The sequence below is a fragment of the Lasioglossum baleicum genome, chromosome 17 (assembly GCF_051020765.1).
Source record: "Lasioglossum baleicum chromosome 17, iyLasBale1, whole genome shotgun sequence".
In the NCBI taxonomy this organism is placed as follows: domain Eukaryota; kingdom Metazoa; phylum Arthropoda; class Insecta; order Hymenoptera; family Halictidae; genus Lasioglossum; species Lasioglossum baleicum.
The window spans coordinates 1,635,018-1,649,916 of NC_134945.1; positions in this window are offsets into that span (position 1 = coordinate 1,635,018).

Genomic DNA, 14,899 nt, shown 5'->3' on the forward strand with positions numbered 1-14,899 from the left:
ATGAACTTCCTGTAGTATCCGACGAGTCCAAGGAATCCTTTGATTTTCTTGGGATTGTTTGGTACGGGAAACTGTGCTACTGCCTCGATTTTCTTCGGGTCGGGTCGAACTCCATTCTCAGTGATGATGTGTCCCAAGTATGCCACTTCTTTTCGTAGAAACTCGCATTTTCCCGGTTGGAGTTTGAGATTGGCCTCGAGCAGTTTTTCGGCTAATTTCCTGAATTTGATTTCGTGTTCTCTGATGGAGCTTGCGTATATGACTATGTCATCCAAGTATATGAACATCTCTATTCCTTGGAGTCCGGAGAGGATATGGTCCATCAATCGTTGGAAGGTGGCGGGTGCGTTTCTCAGGCCGAATGGCATTCGTTTAAACTCATAGTGCCCATGAGGAGTGGAAAATGCTGTCTTCTGCATGTCGGATTCGTCCATCGGGATCTGGTGGAATCCTGACGCCAAGTCGAAGACAGAGAAATATTTAGCGCCGCCTAATTGGTCTAATATATCCGTAATGTTGGGTAGCGGATAGGCGTCGGGTATGGTTTTGGCGTTCAATAGTCGGTAATCGATTACCATTCGCCATTTCTTTTGACCGTCCGGCCCCGGTTTCTTGGGGACTATCCAGATGGGGGAATTGTATGGTGATATCGATGGCCTTATGATATTGTTGTCGAGGAGTTCGTTGACTTGCTTATTCACTTCTTCTTTGTGAATCGGCGGAAAGCGATATTGTTTTACGTTTATTGGTCGGTCGTCCGTCGTTGTTATCCGATGGGTGATTGCGTTGGTGCATCCAAGTTGACTTTCGGGTAGATGAAATACGGCGTTATATTCTTTCACAAGGTTTCTGACGCTGGCTTCTTCCTCCGCATTTAAATGTTCCGTGTTTAAATGTTTCATGATCTCGGTTGTTCGGTCATTGGCGTACGGGTTTGTATCGGATGATATTGGAGATTTAGTATCTTGGTGAGTGAGATGGCCAGGGAATAATGAGACGGGATTCGACGTATCCTCAGAGGATTTTTCTTCACAGATAGATAGAATCGGCTTGGATTCTTTAGAATAGAGCTCCGACATGCGAGAATTAGTAGAATTAGAATTGGAATTTGGTTCGCATGCCTCTGGAGAAGATTGAGACTTCACGCACAGCACACCTGGATTTGGTAAAGATTCAGTGAGTGGGTGTACTGTGGTGGACGAAATAGAAATAGAAGAAATAGGAATAGAAGAGATCTGTGAAGAAGGAATCGGTAGAGGTTCCTTGAATTCCTCGAACTCCTGGAGTTCGACGTTAGGTTCTCGCAGCATGACATTTTGATTTGTTGTATTGACTGCGGGGAGGTAGGATTTCCCTTGTTTCGATTTTATTATGGCGTGTCCCAAATGGACCCCTTCGCCGAGATCTTGGCGCGGCACGTAGCCTTCGTCAAGGTTTGGATTTAGAATGTGTACTGGAATGACCGTTTTGGATCTTGCCGGAAGCGTAATTTGTTTGTGATTGAGAAATGGAATAGTGGTGCCATGGAAACGGAGACAATTTTCTGAGTAGACGATGTCGACGGATTGATTTCGGAAGAATTCGGAGCCAATGATGCCCTTTTGAGGTATCGGTAGGTCGTCGGCGACGACGTGAAACGTCACTTTGTGATTGAATATATTAATTTCGAACGTGCCGAGAGTGGTGATGGTATGGCTCGTGATGCCCGTGATGCTCACTTTTTCTTGAGCGTTAATCAGCTCGGGTTTACTCAAAGCTTCTCGCTTTATGATATTTATCTCTGATCCGGTGTCGACCATGGTTTCTGTTGCTTCTTTGAGATCAGCGGAGTGCAGCATTATTGCGGGTACGACCAGAGCTGATTTCAATTGGACTGCACATGCTCGTGTTCGTCCTGGTTCTCTTGTTTCGTGACTATCGGGAGGGCGGAGCGCGTCTGTTGTGCTGGTGCTCCACGATACGCGCTCGTAGTTTCTCGTGGGCGATCCTCGTTTCCCTGAAACCTTTGATTATTGTAGGCCCGTTTCCTACACTCCGAAATTAAGTGGCCCGTCGCTTTGCAATAGGCACAGATTTTCGTTCCTGCGCCTTGGAATGGTCGGGTGTTAGTTGCGTCGTTGTTGGCGACGCGGCGTGGTGGATCTGGCCATCGAGTTGGTCGACCTTGAAGGTCGTGCATGGGGCCGCGGGGCGGTCCACTGTCGCGGGGCGATCCATAATCACGGGGCGGTCCGTAGTTACGGGGCGATCCATAATCGCGGGACGGTCCTTGACCGCGAGATATTCCGTGGTCGCGACAGGCACGGGCTTCATGTCCCGGTCGGAGGCACATTTGGCACGTGGTTGGCGTCGATCGCGGGGCTGTTGAAAATCTTCGGCTGTCTCTCTCCATTTCTTTCGTGATTTGGATGGCGGAGTCGAAGGTCTCGGTTAAACCGTAACAGCCCTCGTGACGTATTCGAGTCCTCATGGTAGGGGGTAGCCCGTCCAGGAAGGACTCCAGAGTGAGGTCGTCGATGTCGTTGACGTGATTGTTACTCAGCGTACCGTATCGTTCCTTTTCGCCGTCGATAATAGCGGAGTTTAGATCCTTGACTCTCGAAATGTAGTCGAGGATATGTTCCTTGGGCTCTTTAATTATGTTGGCCAATTCGCCTCGGTAATGATTCGGAGTTTTTGAAGGTGAGAAGACGTATCTCAGTCTGTTGATCAATTCGTCTACCGATTGATGTATTTGGTCTTCGACGGCCAGAGCTGCGTGTCCTTTCAACCGATTACGTAACAGTTTGGCCAGGTTTGGCTCAGCTTTCGCAGGCAGCATTTCACGAGCCCGCTTACATGCTCGTGCGAATTGAAAAACGGTGATATTCTCGCCATCGAAGTGAGGGACGGTTTCCACTGCGTCCTTCAACGTAATTCGTCCGTATTCGCGGGATGAATGGGCCTCAATTCTGTGCGCGATCCTGTCCAGCGGCCTTGAACGATCGGGTGTCGGACTGCGCTCGGATGTGTGGGAGTTTGCTGGGCTGCCCAGATTCTCGATCATTTCCTGCAGTTTCTTTAATTTGTCGGTCAACCCTTCGACCGCGGTGAGGTTTGCTGCGGGTTCGGATTTTACGACAGGGACTCGCTCACGTCCTTGATGTGCGTTGTATTTGTCGAGCAGTTCTTGGTGTCTTCGCCCCATTGTTTCGAGTTGTTCCAGTAAAACGAGCTCCCTCGCTGTGGCCTCATTGAGAACCGACTGTACCGATGCAGGGTTGCTTGGATTCGACGTTCGAGACATCGTGTATGTTGAAAATTACGCAGGATGTGGCAATTGTGGGTGCTCCGTTGAGCAGTTCGAAATCCCACCGCTGCTGTCACCAATGTAACGTCCGAGGTCGGGCGTTAGAAGGAAAAATGGGAACGATTCGGATTCGCGCTTTCGATTTCTCGCTCGCGACTCGCGGTGACGTGGGAGAGTACCACGCAGATCCCGGTCCGAGTGAAATTTTATCGGTATTTTGATATTCGATCTCGAGAGAGGTTTTGATTCGGGATTTAGGGGGGCGCCCGAACGGCTGGACCAAGTCCGCCTAATTCGGGTTGGATCGTTGGCTCGAACGGCTGGACCAAGTCCGCCTAATTCGGGTTGGATCGTTGGCTCGGACGGCTGGACCAAGTCCGCCTAATTCGAGGGAGAAAAGGATAGCGGGTTCTTGTAGGTACGCGATTTTCACTTCACTCGCACTTCGTTCCTGTCGCACGCACACACGTCACTTTTTGAGTAGATTGTTGTAAAACCGTACGTGAATCGTAAGGAGAATTTGGTAAACGGAGGCGTTCTCTCAGATCACGGGTGTTAACTATAAATACTTTATAGCGTCCCGATTTGTTCATCAATGAGAACTGGTTTATGGAATTCGGAACGTTGTAAGCGTAGATTAGAAAAGCTACGCGAATATTGAATAGATATTCTGTGCTACGTTCGTGACTCTAGATTAAACAATCTCGACCGACTGACTGACGATTTTGAAGTGCTCGAAATAAATTAATGAATTTGTATCTGACTGACTAAGAGACTAAGAGACTAAGAGACTAAGAGCCTAAGAGCCTAAGAGCGACTAAAAAGGGGGGACTCTGCTCTCCGGTCCTGGCTTTTATAGGACTGTTGCCAGGTGGGTTTGTGGTGGGGAGATAATAGGAAGAATTTCGTGGTTGAGAGAGCAGGCAGTGGATCAGTGGGGGAAACAATAAGATCTTATGCCTGAGTGAGCAGGCCTTGAAATTGTTATTTCCAAAATCATTGAGGCTTGACGAGATCGCATTCCAAAGTGATGACGTCAGATGAAATCTTGTCAGACTTTAATATTAATTAATTATGCGTTTGTTTGTGACGCAAATATAAGGAGCGAGTCCGGTGACGGACGTTAGGACGTTACACAAGGAAGAAATTTCTCGCTCAACACTCGATCACACACTCATTCATGCGACGCATCGTCCGGAGGTACTCCGTGCAGGGAGCACAGTTCTCGGCGAGTATTTGTACGAAACACTGGTCGCACTGAAATGTTGTCGGTGTCGGCACGTGGGGCTGGGGCTGGTTTTGTAATGTCCGACAAGTCGTATTCGCAATGTTCATTTTTCGACTGTCTTTTCTCGGGGTTTAGGGCGGGTGGGGAATCACTTTGTTCACTAACACTTTCACTTGCACTTTTGTCTTTTCTTATCTGCGTCCAGATGAGTGTCACGTTTCGCTGACGCGGGTTTTGCGTTGGATTATTCGGCGCACGCTTGAGTTTGTTTGCATGTACAATCTTAAAATGGTTCCCTACTTTAATTTTTACATTGTTTGAGTCTAGGATGTCGCAAATTTCGTGAGGACCCGTATATTGCGCATCGAATTTGCCCTTGCAGGGTTCTTTGAGTAGGAATACCTGTTCTATATCTTCCGGTGGTCGAAGGAGATTTTGCCGACGCTGGGCTTCGAATTTCGCTCGCTTATTCTCATAGGGGTATCCGTTATCGCGAGGGTACATGGATTTATATTTCATTCTTGCTGACTCGTATTTCGCCGTAGCGCAGAGATTAATTTTATCGTATTCGTTTCGCTTCGCATGGCAACGTGCAGATGGAAGTTGAAAGGAATCGAGTTTCTGTGGATCATCAAAGATATGATTTTGAAGTAAGTTAAGAAGTTCTTTTACTCTGGAGGCTTTGATATCCTTCTCTGGTTTAGAACTGTCGCTGGATTTATTGTGCAATATAGAACAGACCTGCTTACATATGGGTCTTGAAGATCTTTGATTGTCGTAAGAATGGAGTTGGTCTTGGAATTGATCGGGCTGGTTACCGGAGTTAGAATAAGGATCGGGCTGGTTACCGGAGTTAGAATAAGAATCGGGCTGGTTACCGGAGTTAGAATAAGAATCGGGCTGGTTACCGGAGTTAGTATAAGAATCGGGCTGGTTACCGGAGTTAGTATGGTCGGGATGGTTACCGAATACGTCGGGATGATACCCGGAATTAGAAAGGTCGGGATGGTTACCGAATGCGTCGGGATAGTACCCGGAATTAGAAAGGTCGGAAGAGTACGACTCGATTTCTTCCATCTCCAATGGGGGCAATCGAAATGAAACTCTTTCCGACGAGGTGTTAAAACACCGGAGGCTCGCTTTGCCTTTACGATTGGTGACGACGCAGTCACCCAGGAATACATCTGGCGCTACATTAACACGGCGGATATATCCCTGTTTAGGTCCTTCGACGTCGACCGCTATGCACGCAACGGTACGAGGTTCGAGGACGAATTCTTCGGATTTCGGAGGAGTCTTTGTTCGGACTCGATCCTCACGCTCCACGATCCGACTTCTCGCAGTGTACTCCGATATCTCCCGAGTCTCCTTCGATTCCGGCCGGCTTTTCACGGCGTTTTTCTCTAGGGAGCACTCGATCGAATCCCGAGGAGGCATTGAAATAACCTCCGTCACCGGAGCTCTGCAAGGTCTGACCGCGGGTGCACGAGGATTTGAGGAAGACACTCGAACGTTCCTTGCCGAATGTTCCTCACGCTCGGCGGCTGGAGTTTTAACGAGATCGTTGGTCATAGACGAAGGCATTGAAATAACCTCTGCTGCCAATTTATCGCGAGGCTCAGCCGTGGGCGCGCAAGGGTTCGAGAAGGGAACCCGAATGTTTCCTATCGTTATGGATTGATTCGCAAAGTAGATCTCGGCTCCTGTTCTGAAGAAGGGTGAACCGAGGATTCCGTCGATGTTAATTGGGAAGTTTTCTTCCAAGACATGAAATTCGATAGGGTTTTGACCCTGTAAGTGTATTTTAATTTGACCGAGAGTTGGAATGGATCCCTCGGTTATTCCTTGGACTTCTATAGTGTTCGTATGATCTATAGGTAGATTTGGTTCTAGACTTGACGCACGAATTAAATTGATCTCCGAACCCGTGTCCAACAAAAATTCACACTTCTTTTGTAATTGGGGGGCGGAGATTTTTACGCGCGGGATTGGTGAGTCTGCAGCAAGATTTACTGCTGAGACGAATCGTCGGACTGGTCGTTCGTCCGGATAGCTGTTTGGGTGCGGGCTGTAGTTTGAGTTGAAGATGCGGCCTCCCGCCTTGGGTTGGCTTCGGTCGGGAGGCCGGACTCGTTTCCCGACCTCCTATTATTATTAAAAGCGCGCTTACGGCACTCGTGAATATCGTGCCCGGGGACTTTGCAGTAGTTGCAAAATTTGTTAGGGCTTGAGGGGCGATCTGTGCGACCATCGCGGTACGTGTTTTGGTCGCGAGGATTATTTTCCCATCGCCGTTGCGGCGTCGGGGAGCGATAAGAATCCCGGTTTAAGTTTCTCGAGGACTGCTGAGACGAGTCCGGTCTGTTATCGCGGCGTTCTTGAGTTCGTTCTGGGATATCACGAGCGGATTCATTCGTGGAACGCGGGCGATACGGCCGGTTATCAGAGAAGCTGACTCGTTTTTCTTCGCGGATCAGTTCTCGTCGACGAGTCTGGTCTGACTCATACTGCCTGTAAGCAGAGATGGCTGCTTCGAAAACAGTGGCAGGATTTCGCGAAGGGCAATGAAGCACTTCGGCACGCAGCTGGGGAAGGAGACCTCGTAGGAAGCAATCTACTACGAAGCGATCTAGTTCTTCGTAATCAAGGCCAATATCTGTGGCATCTTGAATCGCGGTTCGAAGGTCTTTAACGCGATTGATGAAGTCTAAGATGTGCTCGTTTGGAGCTTGGAGTACACTTGCGAGATCGCCACGGTACTGGTCCACGAATTTGTATGGGCCCAGTACTGTACGTAACTTCTCGCATAGTGCAGAAATTGTGGATATGTGCTCGCCTTCTATAGCGGCATAAGCACGATCGTGGAGTTTATTGCAGAGCAATTTCGTGAGGGCACGCTCTGCAGTGGCCGGTACGGTGTCACGCGCGCGTTTGCATGCACGTATGAATTGTAGGACGGAAGACGAAGTTCCGTCGAATCTAGGGACAAGCTCGGCGGCTTGTTTTAGAGCGAAATTGCCAGTAGGTTCATACTGTGGGATTTCGCGTGGCTCTGGCGGTGAAGGTTCCCGCATATTAGAGACGTTACTAGGGCCTGGTGTAGGCGATTGTTGACGTAGGGTTTGACTCGTGATTTGGATGTTATGAAGCTCTTTTCGTATTTCGTCGAGCATATTCTTTTGGTTTTGTGCGTCTTCTTCATATTTGAGACGCAATTTGGCAATAAAATCAGTTTCCTCTTTGAGATATTGCTCTTTACGGGCGAGGTCTTGCGCATAAAGGAGTAACTCTTCCTCGGTCATTGGAGGAAGGTCTGCGTTAGGATCTGCTCGGAGATCCTTTTGAGATCGCGTGATTGGGCGAGACATTTTGAAAGATATAAATGGGATTTAAGAAATGTGAACTTCGCACTGACACGCGTCGGGGTTTATTAATGCGAATATCGGCGACCACTTCGATGTCCTACCGACTGCGCCAAATTTGTCACGTCCGTCACTGTGTTTTGTTACAGGTACCAAGAGAGAGAAAAGGATGGCACTCAAGAACAGTGACAGACGGACGGTGGAGATATGAAGAGTAATTGAAGAGTGGTCTTTCGTGCCGAGACAGCCGCGGGCTGTCATATGCACTAGGACAACCGATATTGCTATGGATGCAGTCAAGAAGAGAACGTCCGACGCGGTTACAAGAAGTGTCCCGACAAGAATCACGCGCGAGATGATGCAACGAAAACGGTGAGTTTACAGGATTCAGCAATTATACAAGACATTATACGACTCACCGAAATGCTGTATTAACGCCTAATAATATTGTTGCAGCAGGAACTGGCGGTACTGGCAGTAGGTGTCGTACATCGGATCTTCTATACAGATGTCCTCGAGGTGGGGAAGATCTGGCAGAGTTGCTGCTGCTCGGTTCGGGACGACATTAGTGGCCTTGGATGCTGGCCGCAAGACGACACGTTGATGAGTTGGCAGAGGGACGTCACTGATGATTCGGCAACGGACCTTGGGAACGATGATCGTGTCTCGGCTGTCGTCGTCGTCGGCTATGTCGATCACCTCTGGACGATCGACCGGATGCAGAACTGGCGTCGGAGCTCGCGAGAGGTCCGCGTGGTTGACCTCTTTAGGAAGGCTGCAAGGGCAACCGTATACAGAAACGTAATCGGACGCGTCACACGGAATGTGCTCGGTGGTTCCCAGAAGTTCGGTCCACTCGGTAGTGGCAATGATTTGATCGAGCACCGCTTTATTTCTCAACGCGCGTCTCAATTTAGCAAGTTGATATTTGCGTCCCGCTCGACGTGGGCGTCGCATGGGTAAGGAATAGTAATGATGGAATATTAATAATATAATGAAAATGAACTTCCACTTGTTATTAACCTTTTTGGTAGTTAACTCGCTTCACGTCTATAGTGGCGGCTCAGCGTTTCCACTGCGCACTTTAGACCAATTCTAGACGTGGCACGAGAACTTCTCTATGACTCGCTTCAAATTCCTTATTGGCGGCTCAGCGTTTCCACTGCGCACTTTAGACCAAGTCCGGATATGTCACGAGTATAATACATTCAATGTAAGAACTGAATTGGAAGATGGTGTTGAACTAACACAAGAATAACAAGATCGAAGCACTGGTATAACAACGATATATTAAATAAGAACTGGTAAGTACACTGGTATACAATATGTAAGTAGTATTATAATAGGAGTAGTAATTGGATTAATGAATAATGGATATTGTAATATGTTATAGGAATAACGTATGAGAATTAGGACTTGAGTTGAGTTGAGTTAGAGTTGGAATTGGAATTGGAATTAGGAGTGAAGTATCGACACACTTCACTTTCGCGGAGCTAGACTGAACACGTCTGCTCTTGAAATCGGAAGAAGCCGGACTGACTCTGAGGCCAGGTAAGCACGTCTGTGCGAGTCGCTGGCTGAAGGCGGACTGATGCAAGCGTCCGCTCTGCCTTGCCTCCTTCGTTCGGAGTGGGGATAGCTGACGCTGCAGTCTCTTTGTTCTTCAGTTGTCGGAGTGGGAGAACCGCTGACGCAGCAGCGTCTTCGCTCCCGGGGACTGCACGTGCATTTCTGCTGACGCTGCAGTCTCGTGGCTGTCCTATTGCCCTCTACGAGCGTGGGACTGCTGATGCAGCAGTCTTTGGACTTCTCGACGTTTCTAGAAGCTTCTGGATGCTTCCAGAGTGATGCAATACTTTATTGCATTATGTGTCGTGGTGATGGGTTGAAACTGAGGTAAGGTGTTGATCAAGGTGAAGTTATGGTGATGGGTAGAGACGGAGATAAGGATTAGAACAATAGAATATATGAGATCTTAATATTATGTTCTTATGTCTAGGGGACGGTGTATGGATCTTATGCAGATCAGACCTTGAATACATAATGTATGTACAAGGCCAACGTCGTACATCGGACGACGTAACACCTCCCAACGCGGAAAAGAAATTTCTTACAAGGAAGAAATTTCTCGCTCAACACTCGATCACACACTCATTCATGCGACGCATCGTCCGGAGGTACTCCGCGCAGGGAGCACAGTTCTCGGCGAGTATTTCCTATATTTGTACGAAACACTGGTCGCACTGAAATGTTATCGGTGTCGGCACGTGGGGCTGGGGCTGGTTTTGTAATGTCCGACAAGTCGTATTCGCAATGTTCATTTTTCGACTGTCTTTTCTCGGGGTTTAGGGTGGGTGGGGAATCACTTTGTTCGCTAACACTTTCACTTGCACTTTTCCTGTATCTTGCTGCATACGTGTAAGTATTGTCCTTTTGCTTCAGGAAGATGAAGAATCTTGTGAGGGAGCTCCATACGGCGACTGCTAGATGTAAACTCCATCCGTAAAGTGAGTGCAATGCAATACCATTGATTATGGTACTTATGATAGTCTTTATTGTTCGGATTGCTATACAGGGTGTCCCAAAATTCGTGAAAATCCCGAAAGGGGGTGGTCCCTGAGACCATTCTAAGAGACATTTTCCTTTGCACCAATGTCAACTGCGGCTTTGTTTAGGAGTTATTAACGAAAAACACGGACCAATCAGAGCGCGTCCTGGCCCGCCGCGCCGCGCCGCGCCGGCAAGCGAGTGTCGGTGGTACGCCGTGACATCGCAACGAACAAGAGTTTCTCGATAATGTGAATCCTCTCCGATTTCGATGAGCTTTGGACACGTTGTCCAGACCATGATTCTGAACAACAATTCTCTTTAGACTTTTTGGCGATCGGCTTTAGTTTACGAGATAATCGTAAAAAAAGAGAAGAAGCAGAAACTGATTGAATTAAAAACTCACGTATTCAGCCGTAAATCCATTTGCTGCTTCGAAATGTGTGTCACTGGGTCACTCGGTGACGAACTGCACAGATGTCTTCAGGTACACGGCAGTACCGAAAGCCAAGGGACGTACGGCCAGGTCGACGAGCTGCACAGCCGGTGGTAGAAGGCCTAAGGGATGCGCGGTCAAGTCGACGATCCAGAATTTAACTTTCACTTTCGAATCGATAAATAATTCGTATGTTTATTTTACACAGATGCCTTGAAATTTTTCCACACTCACAATCACTGTTCACTTTTGTCAACACATAGTTATGCACTAATAATAATTGCCATATCCCTTGTACTGCTGCACAAATCACAACAATCAGGTAATGCAATCACTAGACTGCGGATTTCATGCATTTGTAGCAAATATGAGTAGGTGCATTTTAATACAGTAGAGAGATTAAAATAATTTCAAAGCACCATAGTATTATTTTCAACTTCTTAAAATGATCACAGTAAGAATCAAATATCTGTCTGGCTCCTGTCCCTTGTAATAGCGGCAGCCAACATTCATTTTGCATAAAGATTCGCAGTCTAGTGATTAGTTTAAATATCACTATCAAAAACACAGCTAATAGCAACCGTTAGCTTTGAATTGACAAGTCTTTGGAGATGTTCTCTCTACCGCGGCTCGAACGACACTGATTTTCCTCAAGATTTTTCTAAAGAATTTAGGAAGGGCATTTAGAGTGTCGAAATTCGAAATGCACGCTGTAGCACGAGAACGACGGGACGGTTAGACGAAAAACAGAATGCGAGAAGGACCGTTGTAAGCTTTGTGGCAAACACATGTTTAGTTTTTCCTGCAGGTTGGTACGTAGAGTCGATGGGTAAGGGTGAGCGCATACTAGAGGGTCTCGAGAAGGCCGCGGAGCTTTGCTCTCCGTCTACCTGCTAGAGATTTGTTGCCGCATGGACTCCTTGCTCCCTTCCTCCAAGGCCCCTGCCTTCTCGAAACGATCCGCGGCCTTCCCGCGACCATCTAGTATGCGCTCACCTTAACTGTTCGAAAACGTCATCCGTCCTTTTACCCAGCAAGGGGTAAAAATGTCAGGTCAGCGTAGCATCCCTATTGTCCTATACCTTCCTTAAGAAACTTTCTAAAAGAAGGACAGACGACGTTTTCGAACGGTTACCCATCGACTCTGCGTACCAATCTACAGGAAAACCTAAACATGTGATTGCCATAAGTCTTAAAGCGGTCCTTCTCGTATCCTGTTTTTCGTCCAACCGTCCCGTCGTTCTCGTGCTACAGCGTGCATTTCGAATTTCGACACTCTAAATGCCCTTCCTAAATTCTTTAGAAAAATCTTGCGGAAAATCAGTGTCGTTCGAGCCGCGGTAGAGAGAACATCTCCAAAGACTTGTAAATTCAAAGCTAACGGTTGCTATGTATTAGCTGTTTTTTTGACTGTGATATTTAAACTAATCACTAGACTGCGAATCTTTATGCAAAATGAATGTTGGCTGCCGCTATTACAAGAGACAGGAGCCAGACAGATAGTTGATTCTTACTGTGATCATTTTAAGATTTTGAAAATAATACATTGGTGTTTTGAAATTATTTTAATCTCTCTACTGTATTAAAATGCACCTACTCATGTTTGCTACAAATGCATGAAATCCGCAGTCTAGTGATTGCATTACCTGATTGTTGTGATTTGTGCAGCAGTACAAGGGATATGGCAATTATTATTAGTGCATAACTATGTGTTGACAAATGTGAACAGTGATTGTGAGTGTGGAAAAATTTCAAGGCATCTGTGTAAAATAAACATACGAATTATTTATCGATTCGAAAGTGAAAGTTAAATTCTGGATCGTCGACTTGACCGCGCATCCCTTAGGCCTTCTACCACCGGCTGTGCAGCTCGTCGACCTGGCCGTACGTCCCTTGGCTTTCGGTACTGCCGTGTACCTGAAGACATCTGTGCAGTTCGTCACCGAGTGACCCAGTGACACACATTTCGAAGCAGCAAATGGATTTACGGCTGAATACGTGAGTTTTTAATTCAATCAGTTTCTGCTTCTTCTCTTTTTTTACGATTATCTCGTAAACTAAAGCCGATTGCCAAAAAGTCTAAAGAGAAATGTTGTTCAGAATCATGGTCTTGACAACGTATCCAAAGCGCATCGAAATCGGAGAGGAGATAGTTCAGATAGTACATCGATCGATTTACAATTACAAGTTACTTATCTCGTAAACTAAAGCCGATCGCCAAAAAGTCTAAAGAGAAATGTTGTTCAGAATCATGGTCTTGACAACATATCCAAAGCTCATCAAAATCGGAGAGGGTTCACATTATCGAGAAACTCTTGTTCGTTGCGATGTCGCGGCGTACCACCGACACTCGCTTGCCGGCGCGGCGTGGCGCGCCGGGCCAGGGCGCGCTCTGATTGGTCCGTGTTTTTCGTTAATAACTCCTAAACAAAGCCGCAGTTGACATTGGTGCAAAGGAAAATGTCTCTTAGAATGGTTTCAGGAACCACCCCCTTTCGGGATTTTCACGAATTTTGGGACACCCTGTATATATTCCTAGCACTCCAGCACTGATTGAACCAAATGTGGTGAATCCTGACCACAGTTTTTGTGCTGTTGATTCCGCTATCTGTTGCAGGGAGTTTTCGTCAAGCAGGTTGAACATATTAACGTTTCCTGTTGCGTAATCTCTGCCGGATGCTCCTTGGGCGATAGAATTTATTACGGCCACTCTTTCCACTGGAAACATGATGTGGTCCTGTAGTTTGTTGAGATCCTCTTGGGAATAGATTCCGCCTGTTGCGATATTTGTTGGATCCACGTACTTCCACGTGGGTTTGATGAGCGGTTGTAATGTTGCTGGGGCAACGGTCTCTGTGAGCGACGGCGTTAAACGATACCAAATTCCGTTTATTTTGTAGAGAGGCGGCAGGAGTTCATTGCATGGCTTTTCTGTACCTGTGGCAACTATAATATGGTCTCCTGGCTTTAAGAACTTGGAAGAATTCTGGTAAGTGATCGGAAGTTCATCGAAACACTTATCCGTTTTCCGAACTTGTACGGTTACTGGAATGCACTTTATAATATGCACCACTTCTCCAGCTGGAACTGCGACGAATCCTGGTTCTCGCATAATGGCAGCTGCTATTTCTTCCGGTGATGAGTGTAACATCGTTAGTGCGTTTTGAAGGACCTGTTTCTCCAGTTCGCACTTTTGCCGGATGACATCCTGGTACAACTGGGTAAGTTGACTTTTCAGATGTTTTTCTACGTAGATGAACTTACTATTCACGTAGGTGAATATGTCCAGATTGCTTACTATGGTGTGAGTGCGTTCCTTGAATTTACCGGACAAACTTGTATCCAGAATAAAGAGCTTGGGGTGCTCCGTGCGAATAATAATATAACCGCAAATTGATGTACGACCAGATTCTGTCAACGCGAATGTGGTGTCTTCAGATTCCACCATATATAGTGTAGGTGAGAACTTTGTCTTTGTAGAAACTCTGGTAGCTAGTCCTTCGTAGAGAACGTCGTAGCTATTGAACTTGCAGTAATCGTTGGGAACGACGTCCCAGAATGTATGTCCATCTTGCGTATCAAGGCAGCTTCCTTTTGTGAAGGTGCATATTTGTCCTGACTGTAGATGGATCTGACCTGTAGAGAGCTTCACTGTTGCTGTGTAGTCCCTCAAGGTTATTCGAACAATGGCCTGTACAACGACACTGGTCCAAGTGCCGAATGGGTCGTTGTACGTTGTTCCCGCGCATTGCCCGTTATTTTGAAGTTCTCCCGCCAATGTGAGGCTGCGGGATGTAGTAGAATTGGGCTGGACTCCCGTGACCTGGGCGGTCGGAGTGATGAGGATTGTTCCGGTCTTCTGCAACTCGGAACAGGTTTCACTGGTGGTTGCCAGTAAATATTCCTGTCGTCCGTTCGTGACGATGGAAACATGTGAGTGCATGCCACAATAGAATATCGTGCGGTCGATTTCTATGTGGCACTGGATTACTCTCGTCTGAGTAAACTCTGCTAGTTGTAGCAATTGGATTTTTACT